The following is a 17,203-nucleotide window of genomic DNA, read 5'->3' on the forward strand; positions in this document are numbered from 1 at the left end:
TGGATCAAAACAACAGGGGTACGTATCTCTTTCAAGCGATGGAATGGGTAACACTCCACCAACCCGTCCTCGACTCAAGTCCATTCCATCCAGCGGTCGACCCCACAGACGCATTCATAAATTTTACTATGCTGTTCATTCAAAACGGGAATTTTCTCAAGTATAAATTAATATTATAATATATTAGCATATTGTGCATATATAGACATAGGTTAGGTTAGGTGTTTAGGTTCTGTTGGCGATTATTTGTATTTGTAGTACGTGGGTGAAGCATTTATAGCGTTGTGATTCGAACAAAATTCGTCAGTGAAGCACTTGTTCCGGATATGTTCGAACGTCAGCAGTTGTGAGTCGTGTGTAAACCGCTTTTCATTCATAAACAGGGGGTTTGGCGGGTGCATGGAATCACTTTTGGATCTTTGTTTGGAGGACGGGCTGCACTCCTCACATAACTTTTCCAAGCGATGGGATGGGAGTACAAGAGGACACATACTCTACCTTTCCGATGGGATGGGTAGAACAGGACTCATACCTGTAGAAAAGAAAAAGGTTCCTTGTTAGAAATTTAACTTCAGAGATAAACTTTTTGAGCAGAGTTATCAGACATAGTAACTGGTCTGCTCTATTTGCCAGCAGAGCTAACGTTTACATACAATTAATAATGATTCACAGAGTAACCATAGGTTCGAATCCTCACCCACAGCTCCTGTGGATTATACAGGATGATAGAGGAAATAATGTTTCCTAGGCAACAGTTCGCGACACTAACCAGCCAATGGAAACAGCAGGTATCCAGGCTTGGTGTTCCTTTTACATCAGTCTTATCCAAGATGTTGTTGGTGTTTAAGATTCGCTACTTGGAGCAAAATGTTCCAAGTAGCACGGGCTATGGTGAGCCCGTAGTTATACAAGAAGAAAATACAATACACATGAACACCTTTTTCATACTTGTCTTCTTTCTGTGAGGCTTTTCGTAGGATCAATTACCCCGCGGCCCGGTCTCTGGCTAGGCCTGCTTTGTAATGGCTAAGTAAATCAGGCTGTTAGACGCTGCTGTTTGCAGAATGATAAATAGATTTCAGCTCAGTTGCTCTGGCATCCTTCGCAGGTGCTTGTTTTGTTCTCTTTGGAACACTGTGAGAGGTGTTCACAAGGAGAACGTCTTGGGGTGAACATGTTGAACATTCTGTTATGCCTCCTGGTCTCGCAAAGGAATTATTTCCATGGGAAGATTTAAACCCGGAGTAAATTATTGTATTTTTGTCTCGCCTGGGGTCCAGACAGGTTTGAACTTTAAGCAGTTCCATTAAGTTCGATGTTTTATCAAATCCATTTAGGGCAGTAGAGGTTCCCTTGCCGGTTTTCCAGGTCAGCAACTTCGCGCAAGTTAGAGTGGAGATGAACAAATCCACAAGGGCCGTAACGAGGATTCGAACCTGCGTCCGAGAGCATCCTAGACGCTGCCTTAATCGACTGAGCTACGACATGGTAAAAGAGTTGAAACCGAAAAGCTACTGAATTTACTGGATCCTGCAGCCTCTCCGAGACACAAACCAGGGTTTTACACAACTCCCCCATGCACTCGAGCTATGTCAATAGGCCGTTCTCCCTCTTCGCCCATACGAATGGGGTAATTCCTATTCGCCCTTTAACAAAGTAATGATTTTTTTTTAAAGTATTTTTTTTCATAATTACCCCACTAACGTTATTACATTACCTTTTCTTTTTATCATATATTTTATATGCACTTTAAATGTGGTCACTGTTAAGATTTGTTCGTTACCACATTAGAGCAAGAGCTGCAGCTTGTCTGCTGCCCTGAAAATCGTGTTGTTTTCTGTAACTCATTTGAAGATATGGTTTAGATCAGTTAGGAGTGATGCTGAGAGGGATGCTGAGAGGGATGCCTGGGAGTGATACCTGGGAGTGATGCTGGGAGTGATGCTGAGAGGGATGCCTGGGAGTGATGCTGGGAGTGATGCTGAGAGGGATGCTTGGGAGTGATGCTGGGAGTGATGCCTGGGAGTGATGCCTGGGAGTGATGCCTGGGAGTGATGCTGGGAGTGATGCTAGGAGTGATGCTGGGAGTGATGCCTGGGAGTGATGCTGGGAGTGATGCTGGGAGGGATGCCTGGGAGTGATGCTGGGAGGGATGCCTGGGAGTGATGCCTAGGAGTGATGCCTGGGAGTGATGCTGGGAGTGATGCTGGGAGTGATGCTGGGAGTGATGCCTGGGAGTGATGCCTGGGAGTGATGCCTGGGAGTGATGCCTGGGAGTGATGCCTGGGAGTGATACCTGGGAGTGATGCCTGGGAGTGATGCCTGAGAGTGATGCCTGGGAGTGATGCTGGGAGGGATGCCTGGGAGTGATGCCTGGGAGTGATGCTGGGAGGGATGCCTGGGAGTGATGCCTGGGAGTGATGCCTGGGAGTGATGCTGGGAGTGATGCTGGGAGGGATGCCTGGGAGTGATGCCTGGGAGTGATGCCTGGGAGTGATGCTGGGAGTGATGCTGGGAGTGATGCCTGGGAGTGATGCTGGGAGTGATGCTGGGAGTGATGCTGGGAGGGATGCCTGGGAGTGATGCCTGGGAGTGATGCCTGGGAGTGATGCTGGGAGTGATGCTGGGAGTGATGCTGGGAGTGATGCTGGGAGGGATGCCTGGGAGTGATGCCTGGGAGGGATGCCTGGGAGTGATGCTGGGAGTGATGCTGGGAGTGATGCTGGGAGGGATGCTGGGAGTGATGCTGGGAGTGATGCCAGGGAGTGATGCCTGAGAGTGATGCTGGGAGTGATGCCAGGGAGTGATGCCTGGGAGTGATGCTAGGAGTGATGCTGGGAGTGATGCCTGGGAGTGATGCTGGGAGTGATGCCTGGGAGTGATGCCTGGGAGTGATGCCTGGGAGTGATGCCTGGGAGTGATGCCTGGGAGTGATGCTGGGAGTGATGCCTGGGAGTGATGCCTGGGAGTGATGCTGGGAGTGATACCTGGGAGTGATGCTGGGAGTGATGCTGGGAGTGATACCTGGGAGTGATGCTGGGAGTGATGCTGGGAGTGATGCCTGGGAGTGATGCTGGGAGTGATGCTGGGAGTGATGCTGGGAGTGATGCCTGAGAGTGATGCTGGGAGTGATGCCTGGGAGTGATGCTAGGAGTGATGCTGGGAGTGATGCTGGGAGTGATGCCTGGGAGTGATGCCTGGGAGTGATGCTGGGAGTGATGCCTGGGAGTGATGCTGGGAGTGATGCTGGGAGTGATGCCTGGGAGAGATGCCTGGGAGGGATGCTGGGTCCTCTTGCTCTGAAATTTTCACGCAACGTTTCGTTAGCATCCGAGCGGGTTTTAATATACATACTATATAGATGTCACGTCTGTGACGGGAAAAAACATGTTTTTTTAAAACTGCGTTTTTCATGTGTGGGACATGTTCGAAACCTCTTTACCCATTGCCTTGAAATTTTAACACAACGTTGCATTCGAATAGGGGCGTGTTTTTATATACCTACTATATACATGCCTCACCTGTGACAGGAAAAACTTTTTTTTTTTTAAACAGCGCCATCTGTTGGACGTAAGGGCAACACACGCTGTAATCTCCGAAAGTTCTTCACCGATTGCTTTAAAATTTCGACACAACGTTCCATTCGAACACGCGCGTGATTTTATATACCTTCTATATAGCTTCCACACCTGTGACAGGAAAAAAACGTGCTTTTTTTAAAACAGCGCCATCTGTTGCACATAATATCAGCACACGCTTTATTAATTATGTTACGATTCCATTTCAATGTTTCCGATTGCAGAGATAAATTTTTCATACATTTACTAAGCTAAGGTTTGGCGTGTGCATGGAATCACTTATTGGTCGTTGTTTGGAGGACGGGTTGCAATAGTGATTCCATCCACCCGCCAACCCCAGCTCTTTATGAATAAAAAACGGTTTACACACGACTCACAACTGATGAGGTTATCTTGAGATGATTTCGGGCCTTTAGTGTTCCCGCGGCCCGGTCCTCGACCAGGCCTCCACCCCCAGGAAGCAGCGCGTGACAGCTGACTAACACCCAGGTACCTATTTTACTGCTAGGTAACAAGGGCATAGGGTGAAAGAAACTCTGCCCATTGTTTCTCGCCGGCGCCCGGGATCAAACCCGGGACCACAGGCTCACAAGTCAACCCGTCCTCGAATCAAGTCCATTACATCCAGCGGTCGACCCCACAGACGCATTCATAAATTTTAACATGCTGTTCATTCAAAACGGGAATTTTCTCAAGTATAAATTAATATTATAATATATTAGCATATTGTGCATATATAGGCATAGGATAGGTTAGGTTAGGTGTTTAGGTTCTGTTAGCGATTATTTGTATTTGTAGTACGTGGGTGAAGCATTTACAGCGTTGTGATTCGAACAAAATTCGTCAGTGAAACACTTGTTCCGGATATGTTCGAACGTCAGCAGTTGTGAGTCGTGTGTAAACCGCTTTTCATTCATAAACAGGGGGTTTGGCGGGTGGATGGAATCACTTTTGGATCTTTGTTTGGAGGACGGGCTGCGATATAAGCCTAACGTGTATGACTACACTCTGGCTGCCTGGAGCCTGATTCGCGAAGCAGTTACGCAAGCACTTACGAACGTGTACATCTTTCCTCAATCTTTGACGGCTTTGGTTACATTTATTAAACAGTTTACAAGCATGAAAACTTGCCAATCAACTGTTGTTATTGTTATAAACAGCCTCCTGGTGCTTCGGAGCTCATTAACTGTTTAATAATTGTAAACAAAGCCGCCAAAGATTGACAAAAGATATACAGGTTCGTAAATGCTTGCGTAACTGCTTCATGAATCAGGCCCCAGATTCGTAAGTGCTTGCGTAACTGCTTCGTGAATCTGTCCCCAGGTTCGAAAGTGCTTGCGTAACTGCTTCGTGAATCTGGCCCCAGGTTCGAAAGTGCTTGCGTAACTGCTTCGTAAATCTGTCCCCAGGTTCGTAAGTGCTTGCGTAACTGCTTCGTGAATCTGGCCCCAGTCCCGTGACACAATGCATTATTAGTATTTACTATAATATCGGCGGGTTCTAAGTTTTATATATTATTATGTTTGTTTCTCTGAGTCCCTCGACACTACGCCATGTGCCAGTAATTATATGTGGAGACTCCAGTGAATCTTTTAGTAACTTAGTTTCCTCGTGTTTTTTTGTTTGAATTATTTTCATCTGCTTCTGTGGTTTGTACATTATTCATTCCTACCCGTAAAAGAGAAGCGCTCGAGGAGACATGATCACTAGGTACAAAATTCTCATGGGAATTGACAGGGTAGACAAGGATGGATTATTTAACACGGGTGGTACACGCATAAGGGGACACAGGTGGAAGCTGAGTACCCAAATGAGCCACACAAAAATTAGAAAGAGATTTTTCAGTGTCAGAGTAGTTAGTAAATGGAATGCACTAGGAAGTGATGTGGTGGTGGCTGACGCCATACACAGTTTCAAATGTAGATATGATGTAGCTTGAGAAACTCAGAAATCTGTACACCAGTAGATTGACGGTTGAGAGACGGGACCAAAGAGCCAGAGCTCAACCCCCGCAAGTACAACTAGGTGAGAACAACTAGGTAAATGTATTTAAAACTAAATAATACATACACATTTCACTTAATTTCATTAACCTTGGCGTTTGAAATAAATTGTAAACTAACTTTGCTAAATTAAATTTAAAAAAACAACTGTACTCACCTAATTGTACTCACCTAATTGTGCTTGCGGGGGTTGAGCTTTGGCTCTTCGGTCCCGCCTCTCAACTGTCAATCAACTGGTGTACAGATTCCTGAGCCTACTGGGCTCTATCATACCTACATTTGAAACTGTGTATGGAGTCAGCCTCCACCACATCACTTCCTAGTGCATTCCATTTATTAACTACACTGACACTGAAAAAAATCTTTCTAACGTCTCTGTGGCTCATCTGGGTACTAAGTTTCCACCTGTGTCCCCTTGTTCGTGTCCCACCCGTGCTGAAGAGTTTGTCTTTGTCCACCCTGTCAATTCCCCTGAGAATTTTGTAGGTGGTTATCATGTCTCCCCTTACTCTTCTGTTTTCCAGGGATGTGAGGTTCAGCTCCTTTAGCCTTTCCTCGTAGCTCAATCCTCTCAGTTCCGGGACGAGCCTGGTGGCATACCGCTGAATCGTCTCTAACTTTGTCTTGTGTTTAACTAGGTATGGACTCCAGGCTGGAGCTGCATACTCCAGGATTGGTCTTACATAAGTGGTATACAGGGTTCTGAAAGATTCCTTACACAAGTTTCTGAAGGCAGTTCTTATGTTGGCCAGTCTAGCATATGCCGCTGATGATATTCTTTTGATGTGGGCCTCTGGGGACAGGTTCGGTGTGATATCAACCCCCAGATCCTTCTCTCTATTTGATTCTTGCAGGATTTCCCCTCCCAGATGATACCTTGTGTTCAGCCTCCTGCTCCCTTCGCCTAATTTCATCACCTTACACTTTCCAGAGTTGAACTTCAGCAGCCATTTTCTAGACCATTCCTCCAGTTTATCCAGGTCATCCTGTAGTCTCTGTCTATCTTCATCCGTCTTGATTCTTCTCATAATTTTTGCATCATCAGCAAACATCGAGAGGAATGAGTCTATACCCTCTGGAAGATCGTTCACATATATTAGAAACAGGATGGGTCCAAGTACTGAGCCCTGTGGGACTCCGCTGGTGACATCTCGCCACTCTGATGTCTTCCCCCCTCACCGTTACTCGCTGTTTCCTGTTGCTTAAGTACTCCCTTATCCACTGGAGCACCTTCCCTTTTACTCCTGCCTGTTGCTCCAACTTTTTTAACAGCCTTTTATGGGGTACTGTGTCAAAGCCTTTTTGGCAATCCAGGAAAATGCAGTCGGCCCACCCTTCTCTTTCCTGCCTAATTTTCGTTGCCTGGTCATAAAATTCTATTAAACCTGTGAGGCACGATTTACCATCTCTGAACCCATGTTGGTGGTGCTTTACAAAGTTATTTCCCTCCAGATGCTCTACGAGCCTTTTCCTCACGATCTTCTCCAGCACCTTGCATGGTATACAAGTTAAGGAAACTGGCCTGTAATTCAGTGGCTCTTGCCTGTCACCCTTTTTGTATATTGGGACCACGTTAGCTGTCTTCCAACTTTCTGGTAAGTCTCCTGTTTCCAGTGACCTGTTATACACCATAGAGAGTGGCACACTTAGTGCTTCTGCACCTTCCTTTAGTATCCATGGTGAGATTCTATCAGGCCCAACAGCCTTTGTCACATCTAGCTCCAGCAGACACCTTTTGACCTCATCACTGGTGAGGTCAAATTCCTCCAAGGTTGCTTGGTTTGCCGCCTCCTCATTTAGTGCAGGGGCTTCTCCTTGTTCTATTGTGAAGACCTCCTGGAATCTCTTGTTGAGTTCTTCACACACCTCCTTGTCATTCTCGGTGTATCTGTTCTCCCCTTTCCGCAGCTTCATCACTTGTTCCTTCACTGCTGTTTTCCTCCTGATATGGCTGTGGAGCAGCTTTGGTTGGGTCTTGGCTTTACTCGCTATGTCATTTTCAAACTGTCTCTCTGCTTCCCTCCTCACTCTGATGTACTCATTTCTGGCCCTCTGGTATCTCTCCCTGCTCTCTGGTGTTCTGTTATTTCTGTAGTTTCTCCATGTTCTTTTACTCAGTTGTTTCGCTACCTTACATTCCTGGTTGAACCATGGCTTTTTCTGTTGTTTTTCGTTTTTCTCCTTTTGGACGGGGATAAACCTGTCTGCAGCTTCCTGGCACTTTTGGGTGACAATATCCATCATGACCTGCACATTCTTGTCTCTAAGTTCTGTTTCCCATGGTATTCCCCTGAGGAAGTTCCTCATCTCGTCATATTTTCCACTTCGGTAATTCAGTCTTTTCCCCTCTACTCCCATCCTTGGATAGGTTATCCCTACCTCCACCAAGTACTCAAAGGTCAGTACACTGTGGTCACTCATTCCTATGGGGGCTTCAACTTTGACTTCCCTTATTTCTGACTCATTCAGGGTGAATATTAAGTCGAGTCTAGCTGGTTCATCATTGCCTCTCATTCTTGTGGGTTCCTTGACATGCTGGCTCAGAAAATTCCTTGTTGCCACTTCCAAGAGTTTAGCTCGCCACGTATCTGCACCACCATGTGGGTCCCCATTCTCCCAGTCTATCTTTCCATGGTTGAAATCACTCATGATTAAGAGTCTTGAGCCATTCCTGCAGGCAACTGAAGCTGCTCTCTCTATTATATTAATGGTTGCCATGTTGTTCCTATCAAACTCCTGTCTAGGTCTTCTGTCATTTAGGGGAGGGTTGTAAATGACTGTCACTATTATCTTAGGTCCACCCATTGTTATAGTTCCTGTTATGTAATCTCTGAATCCGTCACAGCCCGGAATTTCCATCTCATCAAAACTCCAGTCCTTCCTTATCAGCAGGGCCACTCCTCCACCTCCTCTCCCTTCCCTCTCTTTCCTTACTATATAGTAGTCCTTTGGAAACACAGCATCTGTTATGACTCCTGACAATTTTGTTTCTGTTAGTCCTATTACATCAGGGTTTTCTTCTTGCACCCTTTCTGCCAGTTCACTTGCTTTATTGGTAATCCCATCAATGTTTGAGTACATTACCATGAAGCTCACTTTCTTATATCCAATTTCACCCACACTCCCTACAAGTGTAGGAGGTTGTTCTATGGTCATTGCTACTTGGGTAGGCTCCTCCTCCTGTGAGGTAGTTGCCAGGGGTTCAGGGGGAGGTGGAGTGGGGGGTGGAGGGCTTAGGTCTTCCTCAGGCCTGCTTGGGTCAGGAAGAAGTCCTGGGGGTGAGGGAGCAGGGATTGCTTGGGGAGAGGGCACGCCCTCCTGCGTGCCCTCACTATATATATCACTGTGTGATATATCGTATTCAAAGTCAATGAGAAAGCTATTTAAGAAGGACAAGTAATTAGGGGAAGACGTGGTGCTGCCTACCAGCCTTGACTTACTGTTGATATCTGGCTCTAGTTCGGTAGTTACGAGGTTGTGAAGGAGACCATCATGTTCCTCTGTCATCACCAGTCCACTTCTATTTAACGAACTTTTTTTTTCTTTTTTGTCAAGCAATTTTTTTTTAAGTTTACTTCACTTAAATGAGTCTTGAAAATATAAACAATGGCAGTGATTGGCACTATTCACTTAGAACTATGTCATGCTGGAAGTCAATCATATTAATACTAAAATGAATTTCATTTGTATATGTCCTTAGATATATTTGTGTATATATATACATGTATATATATGTGTGTATATATATATATATATATATATATATATATATATATATATATATATATATATATATATATATATATATATTGGTAGCAGTCTTTCCTGTAGACATATATTATTAAATATGACCGAAAAAGTAAGATTAATAATTCTAACACGAATTTTCTCTATCTTTCTTACATTTCTTTTCACTGTTGATGGTAATTCAAAGATCAATTCTCCAAAATTCATTTTTATTTCTAGTCTGACGCGACACTTGAGCGCGTTTCGTAAAACTTATTACATTTTCAAAGACTTTAGTTTACAAACACATTCAACTGAAACTGAATAGAGCTTACACATCTTCGAGGTTTATATCTACGTTTGGGTGAGGTGGATGAGGTGAAAACGAACTTTCAACAATGGGTATTAAATGGGTATTAAATTCCAACACAAGACAGAACACGAAACAATGGGTATTAAATTCAAACACAAGACAGAACACGAAACAATGGGTATTGAATGGAAGTAATTGTAGAAAACCTATTGGTCCATATTTCTTGATGCTTCTATATTGGAGCGGAGTCTTGAAGTGGGTAGAATATAGTTATGCATTAATTGGCTGTTGATTGCTGGTGTTGACTTCTTGATGTGTAATGCCTCGCAAACGTCAAGCCGCCTGCTATCGCTGTATCTATCGATGATTTCTGTGTTGTTTGCTAAGATTTCTCTGGTGATGGTTTGTTTGTGGGAAGAGATTATATGTTCCTTAATGGAGCCCTGTTGCTTATGCATCGTTAAACGCCTGGAAAGAGATGTTGTTGTCTTGCCTATATACTGGGTTTTTTGAGGCTTACAGAGTAAAATCAGTCAAATACAGGCAATTGGAAGATCAATACACCTTTGTCCCCATAGCGTCTGAGACGCATGGCCCCTGGGGTAAGAGTACCTTGGGATTTCTCAAGGAATTAGGCTCCAGACTCATTGACGTCACCAGATGTCAATGTAGGTTGATGATACTAGTCCTCCCAGTCTCCAATATGCCTGTACGCTGGCCGTACAAAGAACAGCGCCAGCACTCTCATATTCTGTGTCCACCGATCCGTCTGTGAAGATGTGGGTGGCTCCTGCTGCTGCAATGCTATACATTTGCTTCTATTATGCGACTTAGGATTGTTGGATCATAGGCAGCTTTTGTCATTGGGAGACTTTCTATTACTATTTTGAAGGTAGGCTCCTCCCATGGTGGGGAAGAAGTGTGGTTAATCACCTCCTCTATCAAGAATCATGGTTTTTAATTGAAGTATGTTGAGCTTATCTTGAGTTGATTTCGGGGCTTTAGTGTCCCCGCGGCCCAGTTCTCGACCAGGCCTCCACCCCCAGGAAGCAGCCCGTGACAGCTGACTAACTCCCAAGTATCTATTTACTGCTAGGTAACAGGGGCATTACGGTGAAAGAAACTCTCCCCATCGTTTCTCACCGGCGCCCGGGATCGAACCCGGGACCACAGGATCACGTGTATAGCGTGCTGTCCGCTCGGCCGGCCGGCCCCGGTGGAAGTACGTTTAGGACTTTTCCCGTACTGGCAGCCCAAGTGTTTCCGTTGTTTTGGCCAAGACCAACCATCAAGGCCTGTTGTGCTGGGACTTGATCAGGGGAAACAATTATCTTACTGATAATTGTATCTGTCCTTTGTGATATTCTTTCTTGTAGAGAGGCCCAACCCGTCCCCAGTCTTAGAGTTTCTAGCCTGGTCCACATGGGGGCTCCCAGTGCGGCTCTCATAGCATTGTTTTGGGCAACTTCAAACTTTTTCCACTGTTGGTGTGATAGACTTGTGAGTGCAGGTGCGGCATAGTCGATCACTGATCTGACTGCCTGTACATAGTATGTGCGAAGGACTTGCAGATTGGCTCCTCCCGAGAGGGAGGTTAGCGCCCTGAGGATTGCCGTCCGGGCCGCAGTACGCTCTCTTAAGTAAGTGACCTCAGCATTAAAATTCATGTGTGTGTCTAGGATTATTCCTAGGTACTGATAGGTATCCACCCATTCAATTGGTTGACCCTGTACTGTGAGTTGGATGTTGGGCTTCGCTATTTTTATGGGCATGGCCTTTGACTTTGAGGGGTTGAGTTTGATACCAATCTGCTTTACCGATGCAGTCTAATCATTTGGGTGCAAGGCACGCCGCATCCCTTCCCTTTATGATGATGACAAAGTCGTCCGCGTAGTTTAGCAGCCTGCAGTGATGTAGAAGTTTCAACCTCATTATTCTTTCCACAGTTGAAGAGAAGAGGGCTGAGAATGCCTCCTTGCGGTGTACCATTTTCATGTCTCTTGTACTCAGAGACTGTGCCATGAAGTTTTACTCTTGCTTCTCTGTTTGTGAGACAGTTTTTGGTCCAGGAGAGCAGGTTGCCTCTGACCTCTTTGTCGATGAAGCAACAGAGAATAGCTGGGGCGCTAGCCAGTTCAAAGGCTTTCTCGAGGTCCAGGAATATCAGCATTCCTGGTCTGTCATTCAAGTGGGATAACAGAGTTGTAATACATTCCACTGTGCCAACCCCTCTTCTGTAGGCATACATATCATGGTGCAGTTTAGGCATTTTCCACTCCAGTCTGTTGAGTGCCATTCTGTCAGCCGTCTTGGCTGCACAGCTTTGGAGAGAGATGGGCCTGGGATTAGCTGGATCTTTGGGTTTTGGGATCGCCACTATGTCTGCTCTATTCCAAGCAGAAGGTCTAGTTTGAGAAGTCCAGGCTAAATTAATTAACCTTAGGTATGCAGCGTCTCCCTCTGGGCCGAGGTTTCTAATCATTTTATAGGTTATTTTGTCGGCTCCAGGGGATGTATCCTTGGAGTTTTTCTTAGCCCCCGATTGAGGAGCGAAACACCACTCAGAAGAGCGAGGTTGTTGTGGTTGTTTTATATTTAGCTACTCAGAACAAAAAAATCCAGTAGCACGGGATATGGTGAGCCCGTAGGTTTAGGCTCTTTGGAGCCATTATCTGTATCAATAGCTGATACTAGAGATCTGGTGATAGATTGGGGTCTTCGTGGTGGTTTTCACCAGTTATGGCTGTACCACTTATGGAGCTGGTTGGTTACTGTAGACCTCCAGGTCTTCCGGTTTTTTTTTTTTTGCCTGAGACTTTGCCTGAGACGTGCTGTCGTTGGAGTTGGGGTGGCCTCTATGAGGAGGTCTTGAACCGAGGTGTCGTATTTGTGGTGCGGTGGTGGAGCTCCTACTAAGATTTCCTCATCTGAGGAGTCCCTAACCTCCGTAGTTGGTGGTTTTGTCTTTCACCTCACAGTCATAGGCAGGCTCAAGTGTCATGCACTGGTGGTAGAAGCTATTTCAGGAGCGTTGGTGGTGCTGTTAGTATTTGTAGACAGCACGTCTGTTAGCGCGGCTGCTGACATGGTGATGGTAGGAGTGTTGGGAGCTGGAGAGGGAATTACAGTACTTCTGTTTGTGCCGCCCGGGTCTTGGTTGGCTCTGGAGTCTGTGTTGAGATCGACCTCGTGGTCGTCCTGGTGGTAGTCTAGGAGCGAGGGAGACACGGGCATTAAGTAAGGCAAGAGAGAAGTGGAGAGAGGTGATGAAGAGGAAATTCCAAGAGGAAGGAAAGAACAAGGCAAAAGGTACGGATGTGATGGATGTAATAAAGGAGTGTAAGAAAGGGGGATAAGAATGGGTATAAGAATGGGAACGTAAGAATAAGAGGAGAAAGAACAAGAGAAAGTAAGAGAAAAAGGAAGGATAGGCTTATGTTTAGTCACGTTAGTGAGAAAGTTTATAACATTAGAGTCTATACTGTGAAAGGGAAGAGTCAACAGCAACAGAGCCAGGTCTCAGGTTCATGTTGGGTAGGTTGTGTATCAGAGCCGGGACCACAAGACGGCGTCTGTGTAAAGTAGAGGCAATGCTTTTTATCTTTCTTTTTCTTTCTCCTCTTATTCTTACGTTCCCATTCTTATACCCATTATTTATCCCCTTCAAACACCCCTATAATAAACCCATCCCATCTGAACCTTTCGCCTTGTCTTTTCCTTCCTCTTGGAATCTCCTTTTCCTCACCTCTCTCTACCTCTCTCTTGACATACTTAATGCTTGTGCCTCCCTCACTCCACTCACTACATCGACACTTCGTGTCCATGTAGTGAGTGGACAGTAGACAGTCCACGTAGCACTCTACGTGCTACATGGACACTTCGTTCTCAGTAGCTAAATCTAAAACAACAACCTCCTTCCTTCCTGCTAAATATCCCAAAAGGAATCCATAGGAAAATAGCAGTTCGGCTATATAGACTACGTCTAGGTTACAGATGCAACTGGGAGATTCGTGAACCCCGACAGAGAGAGTGCATCTTCTGCCAAACTGTCACAGAAAAGCCACTACTTCACTATCTCCTGGAATGTGAACCAACCAACGACCTTAGAAGAGCTTTAAGAGTCCCTGAATCTTGCAGTAGCTATCCTGAAGCCATCAACACAGCCACTCTTCTGGTAATGAAAAGTGTCCAGCAGCGGGAGACCCTCATAAATACTGTGAATCAGTATCCTCCCCCGCGATATATCCTTTCCTTTCGACAGTATATCCTTTCTCGACAAGAGATCGCATTCAATCCAAAAACTTCTACCACTTACGGGCTATTCATGCCCGTGCCAGCGCTTGGCTGGAAAACATCACCTATGACTGAACATGACAACGGGAGATGAAGAGAAGCCATTACGACTATATGGCACTGGGAAGGGGTCAGGATAAGGATTTAGGATTGGACGGGGGAAAGGAATGGTGCCCAACCACTTACGGAAGGTCGGGGATTGAGCGCCGACCTGCATAGAGCGAGACCGTCGTTCTATACCGTCCTGCTCAAGTGGTTGGGTTGTTCATCCCGGTTCAGGGTAACAGAGGAAGAACAGAGGAAGATTCACCTGGGCATGGCTGAACAAACAGTGCCGGGAACCAAGGAACAGGGACAATGAAACATTGAACAAATACTGAACACGAGAAATGACCAATAAGTAAAATGGACAAAATACATTATAATCATTTACAAAGAAGGAACTATTTACAAAGCGACGTAGCTACCAAAGCCAAGGCATAAGCTACGGTATTCCATAGCGACAATAGGCTCAAACTGAACAACACGTCATCAGGGGCCAGATTGACGAAGCAGTTACGCAAGCACTTACGAACCTGGGGCCAGATTCACGAAGCAGTTACGCAAGCACTTACGAACCTTGGGCCAGATTCACGAAGCAGTTACGCAAGCACTTACGAACCTGGGGCCAGATTCACGAAGCAGTTACGCAAGCACTTTCGGACCTGTCCATCTTTCCTCAATCTTTGACGACTTTGGTTACATTTATTAAACAGTTTACAAGCATGAAAACTTGCCAATCAACTGTTGTTATTGTTATAAACAGCCTCCTGGTGATTCGGAGCTCATTAACTGTTCAATAATTGTAGACAAAGCCGCCAAAGATTGAGAAAAGATATACAGGTTCATAAATGCTTGCGTAACTGCTTCGTAAATCTGGCCCCCAGATTATCCTATTATGTACTTAAGGGACAAAAAAATGTTTTTCAATTGTAGTGAAGAGTGCGCCATGGCCGCCTCCAGGCCTGAGGGAGGGAGGAGTGGTGCTGCTATCAAACGGAGACCATTATGTGACCTTCAACTCCGTCAGTGACTGATAAACAGGTCCATGACTTACATACATCTGTTTGTAAGACTGGGGAACTGTAAGTAAGGCAGCGTCTGGGATCCTCTCGGACGCAGGTTCGAACCCTCATCACGGCCCCTTGTGGATTTGTTCATAAGTCCACGACTTGTTTATTGATTAATAATGGATGGCGGCCATCTTCTCTACTATTAGCAATACTGAATGGCTTGTGGGTGGCCACTGCTGCTCTCAACTAATACGTCACATTTCAAACGTTATTGTCCCCCAAGGTAAATGACAGCCTGGTTGATCAGTCCAGCAACCAGGAGGCCTGGTCAACGACCGGGCCGCGGGGACACTAAGCCCCGGAAGCACCTCAAGGTAAGGTATAAATTACAAAGAACTATAAAAAAAAATGGTAGCAGCTGGCAAATATCCCCGTTTTCTATGCATCAGTTGGTGAGGTTAAATGGGTTGCTTGGAGTCGTAAGTTTCTGGTCCGGTTAGAACGTTGTATTTTGTACGTTGAAGAACGAAAAGTGAAGAGAACTGGCTGGGAAAGAGGAGATATGGATAGAAAAGAAGAAATCCTCTCTCGTCTTAATACTCGAAATGGCATGGAGCTTTCCGCTGATCATTCTCTCTCTCCCTGCTCTCCACTCTCTCTCCTCTCTCCAGGATAGTGGATACAATAAGCTTCTATTACTACTAATAACATTCTGGAGATACAATCCTCCAAAATACAATTTGTAGTTTGTCGTGGAGTGGTCAGTGTTGGACTTGTAGAGCACCCATGTGTCGTGGAGTGGTCAGTGTTGGACTTGTAGAGCACCCATGTGTCGTGGAGTGGTCAGTGTTGGACTTGTAGAGCACCCATGTGTCGTGGAGTGGTCAGTGTTGGACTTGTAGAGCACCCATGTGTCGTGGAGTGGTCAGTGTTGGACTTGTAGAGCACCCATGTGTCGTGGAGTGGTCAGTGTTGGACTTGTAGAGCGCCCATGTGTCGTGGAGTGGTCAGTGTTGGACTTGTAGAGCACCCATGTGTCGTGGAGTGGTCAGTGTTGGACTTGTAGAGCACCCATGTGTCGTGGAGTGGTCAGTGTTGGACTTGTAGAGCACCCATGTGTCGTGGAGTGGTCAGTGTTGGACTTGTAGAGCACCCATGTGTCGTGGAGTGGTCAGTGTTGGACTTGTAGAGCGCCCATGTGTCGTGGAGTGGTCAGTGTTGGACTTGTAGAGCGCCCATGTGTCGTGGAGTGGTCAGTGTTGGACTTGTAGAGCGCCCATGTGTCGTGGAGTGGTCAGTGTTGGACTTGTAGAGCACCCATGTGTCGTGGAGTGGTCAGTGTTGGACTTGTAGAGCACCCATGTGTCGTGGAGTGGTCAGTGTTGGACTTGTAGAGCACCCATGTGTCGTGGAGTGGTCAGTGTTGGACTTGTAGAGCACCCATGTGTCGTGGAGTGGTCAGTGTTGGACTTGTAGAGCACCCATGTGTCGTGGAGTGGTCAGTGTTGGAATTGTAGAGCACCCATGTGTCGTGGAGTGGTCAGTGTTGGACTTATAGAGCACCCATGTGTCGTGGAGTGGTCAGTGTTGGACTTGTAGAGCACCCATGTGTCGTGGAGTGGTCAGTGTTGGACTTGTAGGGCGCCCATGTGTCGTGGAGTGGTCAGTGTTGGACTTGTAGGGCGCCCATGTGTCGTGGAGTGGTCAGTGTTGGACTTGTAGAGCACCCATGTGTCGTGGAGTGGTCAGTGTTGGACTTGTAGGGCGCCCATGTGTCGTGGAGTGGTCAGTGTTGGACTTGTAGAGCGCCCATGTGTCGTGGAGTGGTCAGTGTTGGACTTGTAGAGCGCCCATGTGTCGTGGAGTTGTCAGTGTTGGACTTGTAGAGCGCCCATGTGTCGTGGAGAGTAGTAGGGAAGGCGCCTCACAGGTACCTTTTTTTCTGGGAGAAAAAAGGTACCTGTGCGCCCCAAGGGTTTCAGGTAAATTTAGAATATCCCCTGTGCGCCCCAAGGGTTTCAGGTAAATTTAGAATATCCCCTGTGCGCCCCAAGGGTTTCAGGTCCAAAGGGAAAAAAAGTGCCTGTGCGCCCCAAGGGTTTCAGGTCCAAAGGGAAAAAAGGTACCTGTGCGCCCCAAGGGTTTCAGGTCCAAAGGGAAAAAAGGTACCTGTGCGCCCCAAGGGTTTTCAGGCGAATTTGGGGAGTCACAGATTTAGAATTAGGGAATTCTTATAAT

Source organism: Procambarus clarkii, chromosome 31 (genome assembly GCF_040958095.1).
Source record: "Procambarus clarkii isolate CNS0578487 chromosome 31, FALCON_Pclarkii_2.0, whole genome shotgun sequence".
In the NCBI taxonomy this organism is placed as follows: Eukaryota; Metazoa; Arthropoda; class Malacostraca; order Decapoda; family Cambaridae; genus Procambarus; species Procambarus clarkii.